Source organism: Sarcophilus harrisii, chromosome 3 (genome assembly GCF_902635505.1).
Source record: "Sarcophilus harrisii chromosome 3, mSarHar1.11, whole genome shotgun sequence".
NCBI lineage: Eukaryota > Metazoa > Chordata > Mammalia > Dasyuromorphia > Dasyuridae > Sarcophilus > Sarcophilus harrisii.
The window spans coordinates 162,359,073-162,377,271 of NC_045428.1; positions in this window are offsets into that span (position 1 = coordinate 162,359,073).

An 18,199-nucleotide genomic window follows, 5' to 3' on the forward strand; every position below is an offset into this window, starting at 1 on the left:
TAATAAATGCTTTTTTCATTCATTTATTTCTTTCTTACTTTAAGTCTCATTTCCTATCCATTGCACTTCCTTTTTGCGGAGGAGAAAGGGGTATGAACATTTTTATAACTTTTTTAGTGTAAATTATAAATTATTTGACAAAATTGTTTGCACCTTCATAACTCCAGAAGCAGTGAGTTAGCTAGCATGTTTTGTTTTTCCTCGCATCCTTGTCAACTCTAAACATCCTTGACTTTTACCATTTTTGCCCATTTTGAGGGGTATGAAGTTATAATTGGGTTATACTTCTTTTATTATTTGCAATTTTGAACTCTTTTAAAGACATTGGTTGAGAAAAGACACGATCTAACTTAGTTTCAATTGATCAAGGATGGACAGAAGCAGCTGCACGCAAAGAAAGAACACTAAGAATGAATGTAAACTGCTTGCATTTTTGTTCTTCTTCCCAAGTTATTTATACCTTCTAAATCCAATTCTCCCTGAGCAACAAGAAAACTGTTTGGTTCTGCACACATATATTGTATCCAAGATCTACTGTAATCTATTTAACATGTATAGGACTGCTTGCCATCTTTGGGGAGAGGGTGGAGGGAGGGAGGGGAAAAATCGGAACAGAAGTGAGTGCAAGGGATAATGTTGTAAAAAAATTACCCTGGCATGGGTTCTGTCAATAAAAAGTTATTGAATTAAAAAAAATAAAGAAAAAAAAGGATATTGGTTGAGAGTTTCTAGTTCTTTTGAGAACTATTTTTCTTATTTAAAAAATTTTTATTGATATCTCTTGTTTTATATATCAAATTTCCCCCACATCACTCCTATTCTTTTCTATCCTACATAACAAAGGCTTAAAATTTTTTTTTTTAAATTTATTTATCTAAAATTTAAATGCAAAAATAGAAAAAAAATTGTCATGGGCAAAGCAGAACATAAAAGAGGATTCAAAATTTAAAACAATAAATTATCATTTCAAGAAAGCCTATACAATAATAAATACTACACTACATGTGTTGCTGCACTTCCAAACAACTACCTCTAGAAGAACATTTAAACTTCACCTACGATCTGTTTCATTCTAGAGTATTGGCTCTGGATTACAAATTACACTAGGATTATAGAAAGATGAGAAAGATCAAAGGTGACTTTATCTGGACATATTAGGTCCAACTGTTTCTTCCTTTAGACTAGGGCAGAAATCCCATTTTGCAACAATCATAAATCGCTGTCTCATGTTTTCATACATTTCCATAACAAATCAGAATTTTAAACACTTTCCTCAAGGCAACTCTTGAGCATTCTCCAGAAATCTCTGTTTGGGTGATTCATTTCCAAGCCTCTTCTCTGATACCCCAGGCCATAACAGACCTTGCAGCCATCAAGTTTCTGGAGTGAATACCATCTTTACTAGGGTCTAGTCACTGCAAAGCAACAGAGGGAGCTGGAGACAAAAGGAAAAAAAAAAAGATAAGGTTGCCATGTACCCTTACCATATTAGGTTATAACTCTTGGAACTGCCTTTTTTCTCCCTAAGAATGACTCTCTTCCCTTTTATGAGGACCTCTGTAATTCTCAAGCTGTTTTTATCTTAAAGGGCTCAAATGACCTACCCAAACTGTTGTAGTAGCCCAATTTGTGGTGGCAAAGAATTGGAAAAGGAGTGGATGCCCATCAATTTGGTAATGGCTGAATAAGTTATGGCAAATTAAAGTAATGGAATATGATTGTTCTATAAGAAATAATGAGGAGACTGGTTTCAGAAAAGCCTGGAAAGATTTACATGAATTGATACTGAGTGAAGCGAGCAGAACCAAGAAAACATTGTACACAGAAACAGCAAGATTGTGTAATGATCAATTATAATAAACAACTCTTCTTAGCAATTCAGTGATTCAAGGCATTTTCATTAAACTTTGGAAAGAAAATGCCATCTGCATCTAGAGAACATACTGGTTTCACTTTTTTTTCTTTTCTCATATTTTTTTCCCTTTTCTTCTGATTTTTCTCTCCCAACATGACTCATATGGAAAATATATAAAAAATAAATGTACATATGTAACCTAAAAAAAGAAAGAAAGAAAATGAGAGTATTGGATTAAACAACTTCTTGGATATGTTCCAGATCAAAATCTTGTTTACTATATGTTTTTGCTAAGTTTTATTAGCCATCTATTCTACAGCTTGTAAACATCCATTTCAAAGTCTAAACTATAAACCAAAAGACAACTAACATAGTTATGCTAAAGTCAACTGAAACAACACTCATGAGTTGATTATTCAGTTTTAGAAATTGGCAAATGCCACAAATCAGGGTTTGATTTCTGTTGTGCATGTTGTCTAGATTTTAAAATGTGATAAAAAATGCTAATAAGACAAATTAAACTAAAAAAATTAGCCATGGGTACATTCCCTACTCCACCCCTCCAGAGAGTTTGTTGTTAAACATTCACAAACACATCCTGGGTTGTATGCTTATAGTTATATTTCATGCTTTCGGGCCTCCAGTATTCTTTTATCTTATCTGTCTCTGGGAGCATTTATTATAAATATGCTGAAGCTACACAAACAACTGAATCATGACAGTTCAAGTTGGAAACTCAATCATGGATCAGAGACAGGGCCCTAGAAGATCTGTCAGAATTTGAGGAGAACTAGATCTCTGAACCCTTCTTTCTCTGGCAGGCTGAGCATTCCTAATTTTGATTCATTGGTTTGGCATTTGAAACTGAAGGTGAGAACAAGTCAGTATTAAACTATACATGATTTCTTCTAAAACATTCATTTATGATCAACATATGATCAACATGATCATTATGATCAACATCTAAATTGTTATTTAGTGTTACTTTCTAATTATTCTTCATTTCTACTGATGTAGAAAGGGAAGCAGTTAACAGGGGCTTTGTATTCTTATTTATCAGATATGATAAATGGTACCAAAAAAACTACCCTCTTCCATCAAATTATATCTATATCCATTCCTTCTTCTACCCAACTGTAAGTTTTAATGAATCCATATATGTCACTAAACTTTTAATAGGGTTTAGTATTACTGTCTCCTGCATGCAGAATTCAACATGCATGTTCTCCCTGCTTTCTCACCTGCTGCCATATCAACTATTGAAAGCAAATTTTCCCCATAAAATCATCATCTCTGCTACGAGCAGAAAATAGAAACTCTCAAAAAGCCAAAGATGCTTCATTAGCTCTCCACAGCCTCCTGGATTGAATTTAAACTTCTTTTCCTATTTTTATGGAAGTCTGTCATTTTGCAAAAAAGGTTTTAGACTCATGTGTAGATCTGTAAATGCTTCACTTGTTACTGTTAACTTTTACTTTTAAAAAAGAAGGCCTGTAGCGATGTTTATTAGATGTAAGAAACCAACAGCAAAACATAAAACTTAACTTAGACAAGAGGAAAACAAAATATAGAAGAAATAGGAAGTAGGTCCCAGAGAGCTTGCACTCATATTCATTGCCAACTCATACTGCCATAAGATTTTTTTAGGTAAAACTCCAATTATTTTCAGCAGGAGTCTTTTAAACTTAAGGGATCAGCCCCACAAGATACACCCACCTCCCTAAGTACCCTATTTATTCTCTTTATAATTATTCAGCATATGCTTATACATAAACTCATCTCCTTTGTGGGAGCACATGGGGTGTCAGAGGAGGACTGTTAGTTCTCTGGTGTGAGGGCTTTCCAAGCCCTTTTCTTTTTTTCCAACATTCCCCTTTACAAAATCCTGTGTTTCAAATTTTTCTTCCATCCTTCCTTTTTCTCCTCTCTCCTAGATAGCAAGCAGTCTGATACAGGTTAAATATGTGCAATTCTTCTACACATGTTTCCATATTTGGGCTGTACAAGAAAAATCAGATCAAAAAAATGAGAAAGAAAAAAATAAGCAAACGACAATAACAACCAAAAAAAAAAAAAAATACTATGCTTTGATCCACATTCAGTCTCTACAATTCTCTCTCTGAATGCAGATGGCTTTTTTCATCATTGGATGGTCTATTGGAATTGCCTTGAATCACCTCATTGTTGAGAAGAGCCAAATCCATCACAGTTGATCATCACATAATTGTGTTGTTCAAGATTACAATGTTCTTTTGGTTCTTTTCAGCTCATTTAGCATTAGTTCATGTAAATCTTTCTAGGCTTTGCTGAAATCAGCCTGCTCATCATTTCATATAGAAAAATAATATTCTATAACATTCATATACCATAACTTATTCAGTCATTCCCCAATTCGTGGGCATCCTCTCAATTTCCATTTCCTTGCCACTACAAAAAGAGATGGTACAAACTTTTCCACTTTTTATAATCTCTTTGGGATACAGACCCCAGTAGAGTCTCTGCTGGATCAAAGGATATGCACAGTTTTATAGCCCTTTGGGGCATAGTTCCAAATTGTTGCAGAGCTTTTTTCCAGGTTGTTCATTCACCTTTAGTGTGCACCTATTAGCTAACTCTTACCTGTGGCATGTGCATGGCTGGTACTCTGGAAAACCATCTTGACAGACAGGTTAAAACAGAATGAGGAATCTCAATCTTAATTTTAGTCAACTAAATTATGGAAGGACATTGTGGGTTAAATCACAAAGGATCTTAGACCCACCTGGCACCAAATGTTAAATGCATAGTCCTTCATTAATTTACCTGCTTATTCTATTTTAACTTATAAAATTAGGTTGAGCTCCTGTTGCCTCTCCAAATTCCTATTCTGATTCCTTATGATACAGACAGCAGTATTTGTGGGCAGTCGACTGTGGTAGGACCCACTGAGCTAAAAAGACTTTAAGAAGAGCCTTTAAGAGATACTGTGTGTGTGTGTGTGTGTGTGTGTGTGTGTGTGTGTATGTGCTGTCCAAAAATTGTTGCTCATGTCATTAGAGGTTTAGCCCTTAAAGGCAGAATTTTATTGGTCATAACCCACAAAGATAATCAAGCTGTCACTAGAGGGAGAATCTCCATTGATAAAAATTCAGTTTAATAATGTATCAAAGAGCCCCAGCCCTAAGTATATCAGCAAAAATACTAGAAATATCAAATATCAGAATGTATCATTAATAAATATTGAGCTAACACCCAGCGAAAGAACTCTGGGAGATGACTATGAACCACTACATAGAATTCCCAATCCCTCTATTTCTGTCCGCCTGCATTTTTGATTTCCTTCACAGGCTAATTGTACACTATTTCCAAAATTTTTGTACAGCAAAATAACTGTTTGGACAGGTATACCTATATTATATTTAACTTATACTTTAACATATTTAACATATATTAGTCAACCTGCCATCTGGAGGAAGGGGTGGGGGGAAGGAGGGAAAAAGTTGGAACAAAAGGATTTGCAACTGTAAATGCTGAAAAATTACCTATGCATATATTTGTAAATAAAAATCTATTTTTAAAAAGTGAATGTTGAAAATTATCCATGCATATGTTTTGAAAATAAAAAAAGCCTTAATAAAAATTAAAAAAAAAAAAAAAATATTGAGCTAAGTGAAAAAAAATCCCAAGAAGATAAAAGTTGATTTTGATTTTGAGTGGTAGCTGAACTGTATCTCTGTGTAGTGAGATCATCATCATAACTGAGATTTGATGAGATATAAGAAAGTAGCAATTCCTGAGAAATCCTAAGACTACCTGGTCTTAGAAATACCACAAACAATACTGGCCAATCTATAGGTCAGCGAGTTGTAGAACAATGATAGGAACATTACCATTCTTCATTTGTATCTCTAAACTCTATGATAGTAGCATATCAACCTAATCTTTGTTTCTCTTTCCTATAAAGTTATCTTCTTGATTCTGATTCTTTGCTAAAATTTCCTTTGGAGCTTTGGCCCCCATTGTCAAGCAGCATAATGAATCTGACATAAACTGTGTCCCCTTGATCTTTGGGGGGTGGTGGACCTGGATTAGAGAAACCCTAAAATCGCAACTTCTCTCACTCTCCTGTTCCTAGGGGAAACTCTCATGGTTATCTCTACCTACAATTCAATTGGAGATCTTGGCCTAGGACATAATCACTTCTCTTTATTGAATTGAAAATTAGCTCTTACTCCCTCCCTCAAACCACAGAGGGCTAATAAAAGACGACTCTGAACCCCAAACTTTTGCTAAAATTCCTTTCAGGAGTTGGCCCACTGAAGTTGTTTCTTAGTATAAACCCATCTTTGCTAAAAACCTACCTTTGCTAAATTCCTTTGGAATTAGCCTTCTGGGATGTTGTTTCTCAGTGTTATAAACCCATTTTTTGCCAAAACCTTCCTGCAGTTCAGGACTGTGAATTCTTTCATTAAAAAATCCTGCCACACCAGCCTGGGGAACTCTTTCTTTTCCCTCATTTCTCACACCTCAACAAATCTTTGCTCCTTAATTTGGAGACTGAGTATATAAATTCTTTCACCAAACTCACTGAATATTTTGCTTTTTCCCTAACCCCAGGGGGACCGTAATTTTGTTGGGGTATCTTCTCAACAAATTCACATAATACTTTAAGATTTGCAAAGCACTTTTTCCTCAAAGCAGACATTGTATTCACTAAATTCTTGTACATCCCATATATCCAATCCATTGCCAAATCATGTTGTTTTACTTCTCTGCTATATACACCATAGTACAGGCCCTTTCCTCCTCATTCATAAATTGACAATAACCCTCTAATTGGTCTCAAGACTCTCCTAATTAAATAAAATCCATCCTCCAGTCAGCTGTGAAAGTGATTTTCCTAATCATGTCTTAATAATGGGATACAGCTTCTAGGGGAAATGTTGCAATAATTCTGGGGTCCCCAGATCTTAGGAATGCTATAATAATATAGTTATGTATTTCTTCGCCTAGTTTTTAAAGATATATCAGTGATCTTGAGGTCCCCTGACCTTAGGAATACTATGATTCTCAATTTGTTTGTCAATGATCCTAAGGTCTCCTGGCCTTAGGAATAGGTATTGTCCTACAAACATTGCTGACTGTCAGATTATTGGGCAGTGATAACAAAATTCCTGAGACAATAGTGAATAGATCACCCCTCCAACCTACCTATAAGCCATAAAACTAGCAACTAAGTTACATGAAGCTCCTGATTAAAATAACTTTTTTCTATAAATTTATTTTCTTACTCCTGGCTCTTTGCTAAATTCTTTCGGTAGTTAACATACTTCAATCAGTGTTATAACTATAATAAACTTTGCTCCTTGACCTGGAGATGGATTTGTTGAGTTTTGAGAGATTCCCTAGCAGTAATGGAAGACCCCAACTTCTCAGCAGGCTTTTCCAAAAGGAATTTAGCAAAGGTAGGTTTGGGCAAAGATGGGTTTACGCTGAGAAATAACTTCCCAGTGGGCCAAATCCAAAAAGGAATTTTAACAAAGGTTTGGAGTTCAGAGCTGTCTTTTATTAGCCTTCTATGGTTTGAGACTAAGGAGATTAAGGGCTAATTTTCAATTCAATAAAGGGTGGTGGTTGTTTTCCAGACCAATGTGGTTATCAGATCAATTGGGAGTGGGAGATTCTGATGGGAACAGATAGCTTTCCCAAGGGAGATTCAAGTGGGTGGGGGTCATTTTTAGGTGGCCCACCCTTCACAAAGATCAGGGAGACACAGAGTCCTCATTATATCATTCCCCCCTCAAGCAAATACCCCAAATTCATTTGGGGCAAAAGGATGACGGTTTTGTCTTCTGGAGCTGCTTCAAGCTGACAAGGGCCATAGAGCTGTCCCTAAGTTCAATGGAGGTTCAGTCCGGGAGGGGAAGTGAGAGATCTGAAGGTGGCAGTGGTAACATCTAGGGCAATGGTCCTCAAAGTGTAGTCCAAAGAATTGTTGAGGTCTCTGAAACCCTTTCAGAGGGTCTACAAATTCAAAATTATTTTTTATTTCTAATGTAGTAAATAGCTATAAATATAACCCATGTGAACAAAAACTCTTTGAACAGATCCTTGATAGTTTTTTAACATGAAGATAATTTGAGAACCACTGATAGGGGATGTTGAGTGTCCAAGTCTGTTGTCCCATGATCTCCCATGATCTTCAGACTGAACGAGTAGCTGGAAGTTCGTAGCTTGGAGCCTGGAGGAAACAAATCTCACAAGCAAGTTAAAAGTGGGGTGTCATCCAGGATGGAGATGGTGACATTTGGGAATAGGGTCTTTGAAAATAATGCATCAGGTCCCATCTGTGGGCTGCCTTGAGGATGCTGATGGCCCACCCAACAGAGCTCCCTAGCTAAAAGGCTAAGAAGGAGTTAACTACTGGCAGGGGCCATAGAATGACATCAAGAAAAGCCAGAGAGAAAGTGCTAGGAGCAAAGTTCTCATCCTTGAAGTGGAAAATGGAAAGAGAGAGAGAGAGAGAGACAGACAGACAGACAGACAGACAGACAATAGAGTGAGAGAAAGGACACAGACAATTTCACCCTTCTTTCTCCAGAGTGTTTTCAGGGGTCCTGTGGAAGAACTATGGGTTTACAGGAATATTCTGATATATCTGAAGGAGAGGTAACAGAAGCAGCGTTTTTAATCCTAGAAATATGAATCCAGCTGGGGAACCCCTCCAGTTCGACTAATATTGGAGTAGTCAGAATGACCTTACATGGTCCTTTCCATTTTATATTAGTATCTGTATAGGGACATGCTCATTTACCTATTCAGAAAGAGCTTTCTGGACCGCACCAAGCTGTGTAGCAAACTGAGTGACCAGATGCAGTTCTGTATCTACAAGAATGTCAGAGGTTAAGAAGGGCCTCCCATACAGAAGTTCAAAGGGGCTCAGCTTAAAGGTATCAACAAAGGCCAAAAGCAACTTGAAACCTCTACAAGGGGGCATGTGCGTAAAGTCTATTTGCCAACCTGTCCCTGGGTATGTGCCCCTTCTCGGAACAGGCTTCAGGAGAGGGAGAGGTTTAACAGCTCCTTCAGGATTTACTTGGGCACAAACTGGGCAGGCCTGGCAGACCTGTCTGATCATTTCTCTCAGCTTGTGACCCGTAAAAAATGCATTTCACAAGAGATTAAAGAGCATTTCTTCCCAGGTGAGTAGCTTGGTAAAGGCCAAAAATAAATTTCCACAGATTTGCCTCTGGGATTAAAAGTTGGCTTGAGGGTGTTTGAAACCAGCCAGAAGGAGAAAGGATGTATCTCCTTTCTTCTGCAAGGGCTTGTTGCTGTGAGTTACATGAAGGAGTGTAAAAATCAGGGAGTAGGAGGATTAAAGGTGACAGAGTCAGGGGTAAATGGGCAGCAGCTTGAGCAGCTGAATCTGCAAACCCATTCTCCTTAGCCTGAAGTGAATCTCCCTTCTGGTGTCGTATACAAAATATGACTGAAACCTCTCTGGGTTTGTGGACAGCTTGCAATAGTTGTAGAATTTCTCCTGAATGTTTAATAGGAGAATTCTTTGCTGTCAAAAGTCCCCTTTCTTTCCATATGGCCCCAAGAGCATGCAAAACATGAAAAGCAGACCTGGAGTCTGAATAGATATTCTTTCTCATTCCCTTCCCCAGTTCCAAAGCTCTGGGTAGGACAATGAGTTCAGCTTTCTGGGCAGAAGTCTGAGGAGGCAGTGGCTTAGCTTCCAGGGTCCCATTGAGAGTCACTACAGAATAACGTGCCTTTCTTTCTTCATTTTCAAGAAAATTAGACCCATCTGTAAGCCATTCACCATCCGGGTTGTCAAGAGGAATATCCCTCAAGTCAGGTCAACTGGAGTAAACAGAATCTTAAGCTTCCTCATAATTATGAATGTCTCCTGACTGAGTGTTGTCCAGGAGTGGGGTGGCAGGGTTAAGAGTGGGACACACCCAGAGAATTAGGTCCGGGTATCTAGCAGGAGAGACTGATATCCAGTAAGCCTCCCACTGGCAAGCCACTGATGCCCTTTGGCTTCTAAAATGCTCTGAACCCGGGTGGGGGGATTAAAACCTCCAATGGCGACTCCAAGGAGGCTTCTTCAATTAGAAGGGCTGTAGCATCCATTGCTCTAAGGCATGAGAGCCATTCTAGGAAAACTGAGTCCAGTTTCTTTGAGAAGTGGGCAGCGGGTCTGGGACAGGTCCTGACTTAAGACCCCCAGACCTGGCCCTGCCTTTCATCTACACACAGAGTGAAAGGCTTTTCTAAATTAGGTAGAGCCAGAGCAGGGGCAGAAGTCAGTTTGGCTTTCAGGGTTTTAAAAGCCTTGGCCTAATGAGGCCCCAGGCAAGGGGAAGGTTGTCAGGGCCTTGAAAGGGAGTTAGATTATGGCTCAAATATTTGACAGACTGGCAGGCAATGTGGGCTTTAGATAAGGCCAGAAAGTTAAGAGTTTTTATGGCTGTGTCTAAGAAAGCCTCTCGGGGGGAGCAACAGATCAAAGTATCATCCATGTACAGGATGAGACTGTTGTTAAGCAGCTCCAAATCCCTTAAATCTTTAGCCAATGCTAAAAGTTTGTGCTTAAGAAATTTCTCAATCAGGAGTTGCAATCCCTCCCTACTCTCTGGCTTTATTGGGTACTGGCATTTATGGGAGAATGCACTGGGGTCCCAAAGCCTGACTAAGGCTGGGGTGGCGTGAGTGGCTCGCCCAGGGATTCCTTGGTCCCAGACAGAGGAATCTATTTTCTCCCAGATTTAAGAGGGAATATGCGAATGTTTTGAAAGAAGCACAAAAAGGTCACCTGGAGATCTGAAAAGAGAAAATTGGGTGCCCAATTTCACCATTAAATCACACCCCAATCAGGGAGCAGGACAGAGGGAATAATAAGAAAGGAGTGTTTAAACAACAGGTCATCAAACTGTCAAGGCAGAGGGAAAGTCTCAAAGCAATTCTTAAATTTCCCTTCGATCCCCATTATTCTACGGGGGGGGGTGGGGGGGGTGGGGGTGGGAAGGGTGGCTGAGACCAGAGTGTTTAAGTGAGACAGAAAGAGAGGCCCCTCATAGCAAAAAGAAATTCAGTGGTCTTACCCACCACTTCCAAGGATACCCAGAGTTTGGCTGTTGTGGTGGAGTGAGGGGGAGCTTGACCAACCCCCAAAATCCAGCTGGAGGGCAGGGCATTGAAGGGGGGGTGCAGCTTGTCCCCTGTGGGTCTCTTCTCCAGTGCCCCTCCTGGTTGCACTTGGGGCAAGGACCAGAGGTTTCTTCTGAAGACATTTGTGAGCCTAATGACCCTGTCCATTACAACTGAAGCCCGAACTCCTATGGTTCCTGATTATGTCAGCGACTAAAAGTTGGTACTGTTCTCCATTTCTCACTTAAACTGGAGGTCTTCTTCCTCTGCTGCACTTTCGTCTCTTTAATAAAGACTCCAAAAGTTGTTTCTAACAGCTGAGTCTGGGAAGTTTGAGGGCCCAAAGCTGGCTTCTGCAGCTTCCTCCCTATATTTGGGGCTGATTATTTAATATTAATAGCTTCCCAGGAAAGATCAAATTGGAGGGCATTGGCCTTAAACGCTCCAATAAACTTGGTGGAGTCCTCGGAGTAATGGCCAAGTTTTTCCTTAATCTGGGAGAGATCTGACACTGAAAAAGGTGCCTCTACCCTGAGTGTCTCTCCGTGGGAGTCTGCTGCTCCTCTTGGGGGACAGAGGTTAGAAGGGGTGGCTGAATCAGGATCCTGAGGTGGAAAAAAAGAGGTCCCACTCCTTGTATCAGAGGGATTGAGGAGTGGGGGTAGGGAAGTCTCAGGATCTGGTTCGGGAGGTGAAAGGACAGAGTTGAAGAAATATTGTCAGACATGAGGTCCTGTCTTTGGTAAGAAGGTGGTTCTGAAAGGGATTCACAGGCCTCCTGATAAGGACTGCATGGGGGTGCAGAGAAGGAATCCTGTGTCTCTATAGGAGTGGGAAGGAGAGGGATTATTTAGAAAGTTAGTATCTAATTTTGATTCCCCTCCAGTAAATTTTAGCAGCATTCTGAAATGTGTTTCAATTTCAGTTTTTTTTTTTGTTTGTTTGTTTGTTTTGAGATCTTTTAGGTAAATGTGTCTCTGTTTTTAAAGAGACAGCCTAAGGGAGAATCCTTAGGAATAGAGACAGAGGTGGATTGTCCCCCTTTTTTTTTTGGCCACACAGATTATAGATTTTCCAGATTCTATAGCGCTCTGTCCTCTCAGGCATCCCTGAGAGGGAGAGAGGTAACTTAAGTTCCCTGATTAAGAGTACTTCTTCTAAAAGATGCAAGAATTCCAAGTCTAGATGTCCCTAGTCAAGGAAGTCTGCTGAGGGTAGAGCTCCAGACAGCCCAAACCTTCCTGGGTGTTTGGTTGTCCCAGATATAGAATAGACAACGGAGACAAAAGAAGGCTTACCTCGGACAAAATTTTGGGGTTCCCCGTATGGGCCACCAAATGTTGAGGGGTGAAAAATGAGGGGTGAGAGATACCCTAACAGTGATGCGGTCCCCAGACCAGTGTGGCAAATTTTTGCAAAAGAGTTCACAGTCCCAATCTCCAGGTGAGGTTTTTTTTTTTTTTTTGGGGGGGGGGGGGGAAGATTTTATTTTCATTGAGAAACAATTTTCCTCAGTAGGCCAGTTCCAGATAGGAATTGGCAAAGGTTTGGGTATAGAATCTTGTTTTTTATTAGTCTTCTATGGTTTGAGGATAGGGAGAGATTAGGGGCTAATTTTCAAATCAATGGTAGTGATTGTTTCCCAGACCAATCAGAGGAGGGAGATTCCTGTGGGAACCAAGTAGGAGGATGAGGAACATTTTTAGGAATTTCCCCAGATCAGGTGGCCCACTTTCCACAAAGATCAGGAGACACAGTTCTATTACATCATTTGCATTCTTATTCAGCTCTGGTCTTTTCATCAAAAAGGCTTGAAAGCCATTTATTTCAGAGTGAGCTACCAGAGATCCAGGATATCAAGTACAAGTACAAGGAGTGAAGTCCTGAGCAACCTCCCTGTTTGATCCAGCATAGTCATTTATCAAAGTTAGCCAAAAGGAAGTGACAGTGACTCATTCATCAGTTCTTATGCATTTAAAAATGCATTGGGGAGCAAGGGTACAAATGCTTTTTAGAAATTGCTTTAAGATTAAGTTTACTGTATTTGAGAGACCAAGGTAGAATGCAGAAGAATGCATGCTCCAATGTACGTATGTGTGGGCAAAATGTTTTCAACTTCTATTCTTGTTATAGCTTTTTAGTAAATTCATTTTTGTGAAATACAAATGATGGTAATTTGGTAAATGATATTGAAGTACTAATCACGGAAGGTATATAAATAGCAACTGTGACTACTGGTTAATACAGGGGGAAACACACTGAAATGGGAACTCAAGCCAATGGAACTAGAAAGATATTTCCAATGCCTCAAGAATATCCCTAAACCCTTATGACTAAAATGTAACCAGTTGCAAGGTTTCTTGAGAAAATAGGAATTAGGATAAGGATTTCAGAATCTTTATAAGGCTTTCACTAGTTTTCAGGAAGTCAGTTACTTGATTAAGATTTTCTTTCTCTTTTATGTTATTTTCCTTTGAATTCTTCCCTCCAAAACTTTTATTTCATGTTTTTTATCTGGCTTTCCTTCTTCTATGTCAAGAAGTCATTGTGGATGAATAAGTTGTGGTATATGAAGGTAATGGAACATTTTTGTTCTATAAAAAATGATGAACAAGCTGATTTTACAAAGGTCTGGAAAGATTTACATCAACTGATGCTGAGCAAAAGAGAACTAGGAATATATTGTCATAGTAACAGTAAGATTGGGCAAAGATCAGCTATGAAAGACGTGGTTCTTCGTGGTTCAGTGATCCAAGGCAAGCCCAATAAACTCTGGCTAGAAAATGACAACTGCTTCCAAAAAAAAAAAAAAAAAAACAACTATGGAGACTGAATGTAAATCAAACCATGTTATATTCACTTTTTTTTCCTCTCTCACAGTGTTTCCCTTTTGTCCTGACTTTTCTTTCCCAATATGATTCATAAAGAAATGTGTATTTAAAAAGTTAATATGCATGTATAACCAGAAAAAATAAATCAATTAATTTTTAAAAAGAAGTCATTGCGGAAAGCTTGTTTTGAGACTTTGGATATCTGCTTACAGTTGTTACAGATTTACTTTCTCTTTCTTTGGGGAGATCTCTAGTCCTAAAATATTTATTCTGATCAATGTCTTTTTAGATCACTCAAATCTCTAGTCTTAATTCTTGAACTTGGTGTTTGATCTAGAAAAAGGCTCATAACCTGTAAATAAAAGGCTATTAAAAAAAAAAAAAACTAAACTTATAGTTAATTTCTTTTCTAAGGAAAAGTGTTTTGGCTGAATGATGAAGAGAAACATCTTGTGCAATTTTGCCTTAAGATTTTCCCCTAAAATAATATGGGAATTAAAGCATAATTTAATCAAAAAAAAAAAGAAAAAAAGAAAAAGGCTCTACCCTCTGCTGCACTTAAGAGGAGTGAGTAGCCCTTTATGATCTTAATCTTGGTTTTCTGAGTTTTTATGTGGATCATCACCTTCTGAAGTTAGGTTTCTGTGGATCTTTGAGGTTCAGAGGTCTGCATCTTCAGTACCTTTTATAGAATCCTAGAACAGAATACAAGGGACCTTGGAGCCCCTGACAATCTTACTGGTCCTACCATTTCCCTAGGCATTTAAGCTTCTCTTCCTGGTATTGAAATCTTCCACTTTTGTCACCTTCAGACATAGGGCATGCAAGCTACATGTCTCTGTCCCCTACACTGGTGCTGCCTTTGCTAAGCATCCCTTTGATCTAAGGTCTGTGATTTTTTAGCTAGCTAGCTTTTTGTGCTTTTCTGGGGTGGAACAAGTCACTTATTATTCTTCAGCTTTCTTGATCATTACTCTAGTTTATAGGAACTTCAGGTTTTTGCTGGAGTTGATATATTGGAACTGAGTCCTTTGCCTCTGTTAAGGCAGACATTTTGACAGGAAGAAATAAATTCTTCTTAACTAAATAAATGATAACACTGTTGGGCAGGTAATATAAGCATTATCACTCCCAATTTAAAGATGAAGGATCTAATTATAGGTCAGAACAGTAATTTGGCATGTCCCTGATCATGGTAGTAAGTTTCTATGGCAAACTCTGAAGTCAAGTCTCTTAATTTGAAGTTAGTTTTCTATTGTTCTTGGTTTGTGATTCTCAATTGGCAGTAATTCTCAGTTATCACTGTATCGTAACCTATTAGGAATAAATTAGAATTAATAAAATAGTACAAGGTTAATGGTGATTAGTACAAGGTGGTCTAATTATATATGATGATGGTCATGGAACTAAGGTCCTTTGGAGCTCAATAATACTAATTCTGATACTACTATTGATAACTAAGTTTTCAACTGTGAAGTTTTCTACAGACATATGGAAGTTGATTCATAAAATGGTTATACATGAGAGAATATGTATATTATGATCCCCATTTTACAGATGAGGAAATTAAGTCTCAGGGAGATTAACTTGTCCAAGGCTTTGCCACTTATCCCATCACTCTCCCCCTTTCTGTTAGAGGCTTTGGACTTATCAGTTCATTAGGGTAAGAAACTCCCAGTGTACAAAATCTGAAGCAAATCTTGAACCCAAATTGACCTGACTCTAAACCTGTTATTGTCTCCATTTTTCACGTATTACACATGTTACAAAAGAGGAAACTGAGACTCAAAGTATTAGGTCTAAAATGTTCTAATTCTATATGATGATGGTTATGGAATTAAAGTCAATTGGAGCTCAATAATATTTATTCTGATACTATTGCTGATAACGAGTTTTTCAACTGCAAATGGCAGAGCCAGGACTCAACCCAAGTTTTCCCAACTCTAAGTCTGATGATACTTTCAAAAGCTTTGCTAACCCTAAAAGACTTCATCGTTGAGTTAAATAAAGATAGTTAGATTCTAAAATATCTTACATGTTATCCTACCTTTGAGTGTATAAAATTATTTACAACCAAATATATTTAACTAAAGGTCACTGGACACTGGGCTGGGTGAAACTGGGAAAGCCATTTAATTTTTCAGAGCCTCAGGCAACTAAGACATCTAGTTAGAGGGGAATTGTTTATCTGATCATTGAAGAGAATTTCTACCTTGAGATTTCCCCAAGAGCTTAGGACAAATAAAAAGGCTTTAGACTGAAAGCTGAAGTTTCAGTGGACACAGAATCTATTCATTTATTGGCAGACTAATTCATTCACTTTCCTAATAAAATAGATACACTTATACACACAACAATAGAAGGAAGTGCCATGTTTTCTTGAAAAAATAATTTGTTATGTAGTACTCAGGTGGCTGGAATGACAAGATCTCAAAGTTAGTGAATTGTTCTTTTGGTGGTTTCAGGGAGAACAGCTGGGGAAAAGTGCTCTTGGATGACCTGAGGAAGGGTGTGTATGGTAGTCCTAACTCCGGTGCTCCATGCAAAAAGGCCCTTAACAAATGCTTTTAGAACATGGGGATTTACTTAAGATTTACTACCTTTTGCATCATTAAACCCATGAAGTTGACAGAAAGAAATTAAAGTGGGAGTCGGGAAACTGATCAATGTCCCCATATTTCTCTTGTGTAGCCCCTGCAGTCTTCTCTGCAGCTGTCACATTATAATTGAGTAGTTGAAGATTCTATCCCATCATGGAGTAAATCAATAAGTGAATCTACATTTTAATGGTTGTTTTACATTTGTGCCTTTCAAAAGAAACTGCAATCACTTGGAATTTGCAGCCAACTTAATTTTTTCAGTGTATTATATATTCCAAACCATCCCTTGGAAAAGCTAAAACTAACTAAGCTCTGACTGGTTGTTCATAGTCCTGAGAATATTAAATTTGCTGACCCTGGATATAAATACAATTTTTTTCCTTCCAGCTATAACACCAATCTTATTCTTTTCAGTAGCAGAGCTAAAAATGAACACTTAATGTGTCACCAGGGACAGATCTAAAATTTAAGTCTCTTTCCTACACATTACAACTTGCTATGATGAGTAGCTACTCCTAGTTAGAAAATGAAATTAACAGTCTATATTGCTTATTAGGAATGTAAATTACTTTGTCAGTTCTAATGGTTAACCCAAGCTCTTAACCTCAATCAGTTTTCAATTTTTTCTCTTAAACCATTCATCTCCATCCCTAGCTGACTGCTAAATCACTATTTCAAGTAACATTTTCCAAGTTTTGTAGGTCTATGTTAAAACAACTGTTTTTTTCCTCCAGTACTGCCAGAAAAATATCAAGTATTTTCAATTTACCTCCAACACAAGAAGAGAATTTTCAACCATTGAGTTACTTCTATGATCTCTTATTTATTGACCCCTCCAAATAAGATGTATTCTCTTCATTGATGATGATAGACTGATTTAGTATTGTACCATCTCAAAACTGAATGAGGGAAATAAAGAGGGAGAAAAAAGATATGGAATGTTTCTATGTTGTCCTTCTTTATCTTGTCTCCTTCTTGTCTAAATTTGTCTCAAATATCTGAATTCCCAGTTATGGCTCTATTGGTGAAATCTGGCTAAAATATACAACAAGGGCAACCTGGAATGAAAGATGGATTTTACTAAATGACATTATGTAGCCTAAGACACTTTTTATCTGGGTAGGAAATGGAGCAGTCCCTGCTTCCCTCTTACATGATAACTTAAGGGTTCTACTATCTCTGTAATATGTGAGCCCTTTATTTGGTTGCTGAAAGGGACATTAAAGGAATTTTTTCATAAATAAATATTTTTTAAAAAATAAAATCAATCTGAGGTGGATGCAAAATACTGCTTTTTCCATAATTGAATGGGCCAGAACTGGGGAGAAATATACTTGAAACAAGGAGTCTTACAACAAGGTGGAATTGATAAGACAATGGTTATCTAGTTTACATATACTTAGTACTTAGCATGGTGATGTAATAGTTCTACAGTTGATGTAATTGTAATAGAGTATTTAAACTGAGGACAAAGTCAGCCACAGAGATTCCATCTTTGATCAGCCTCATGGTGGCTCTCCTGACTCCTGCAAGGAGAGACTGGTTCAGACTGGGAAACACTCTCGGAGATAGACAGAGAAGACTGACTACCATCCTGGTGGCTCTCCTGCCTCCTGCATTCCTCCACTGAAACCAAGATTCATTCCAGAAGACCTTCAGAAAATTAGCCCGGCCCCAGGAGGATACAGACTGTGAAGGAGATAACAAAGACTTTGGACTTTATCCCTGACTATTCTTGTGGTTATTATTCTGCTGAGACCAAGGCTGATCCC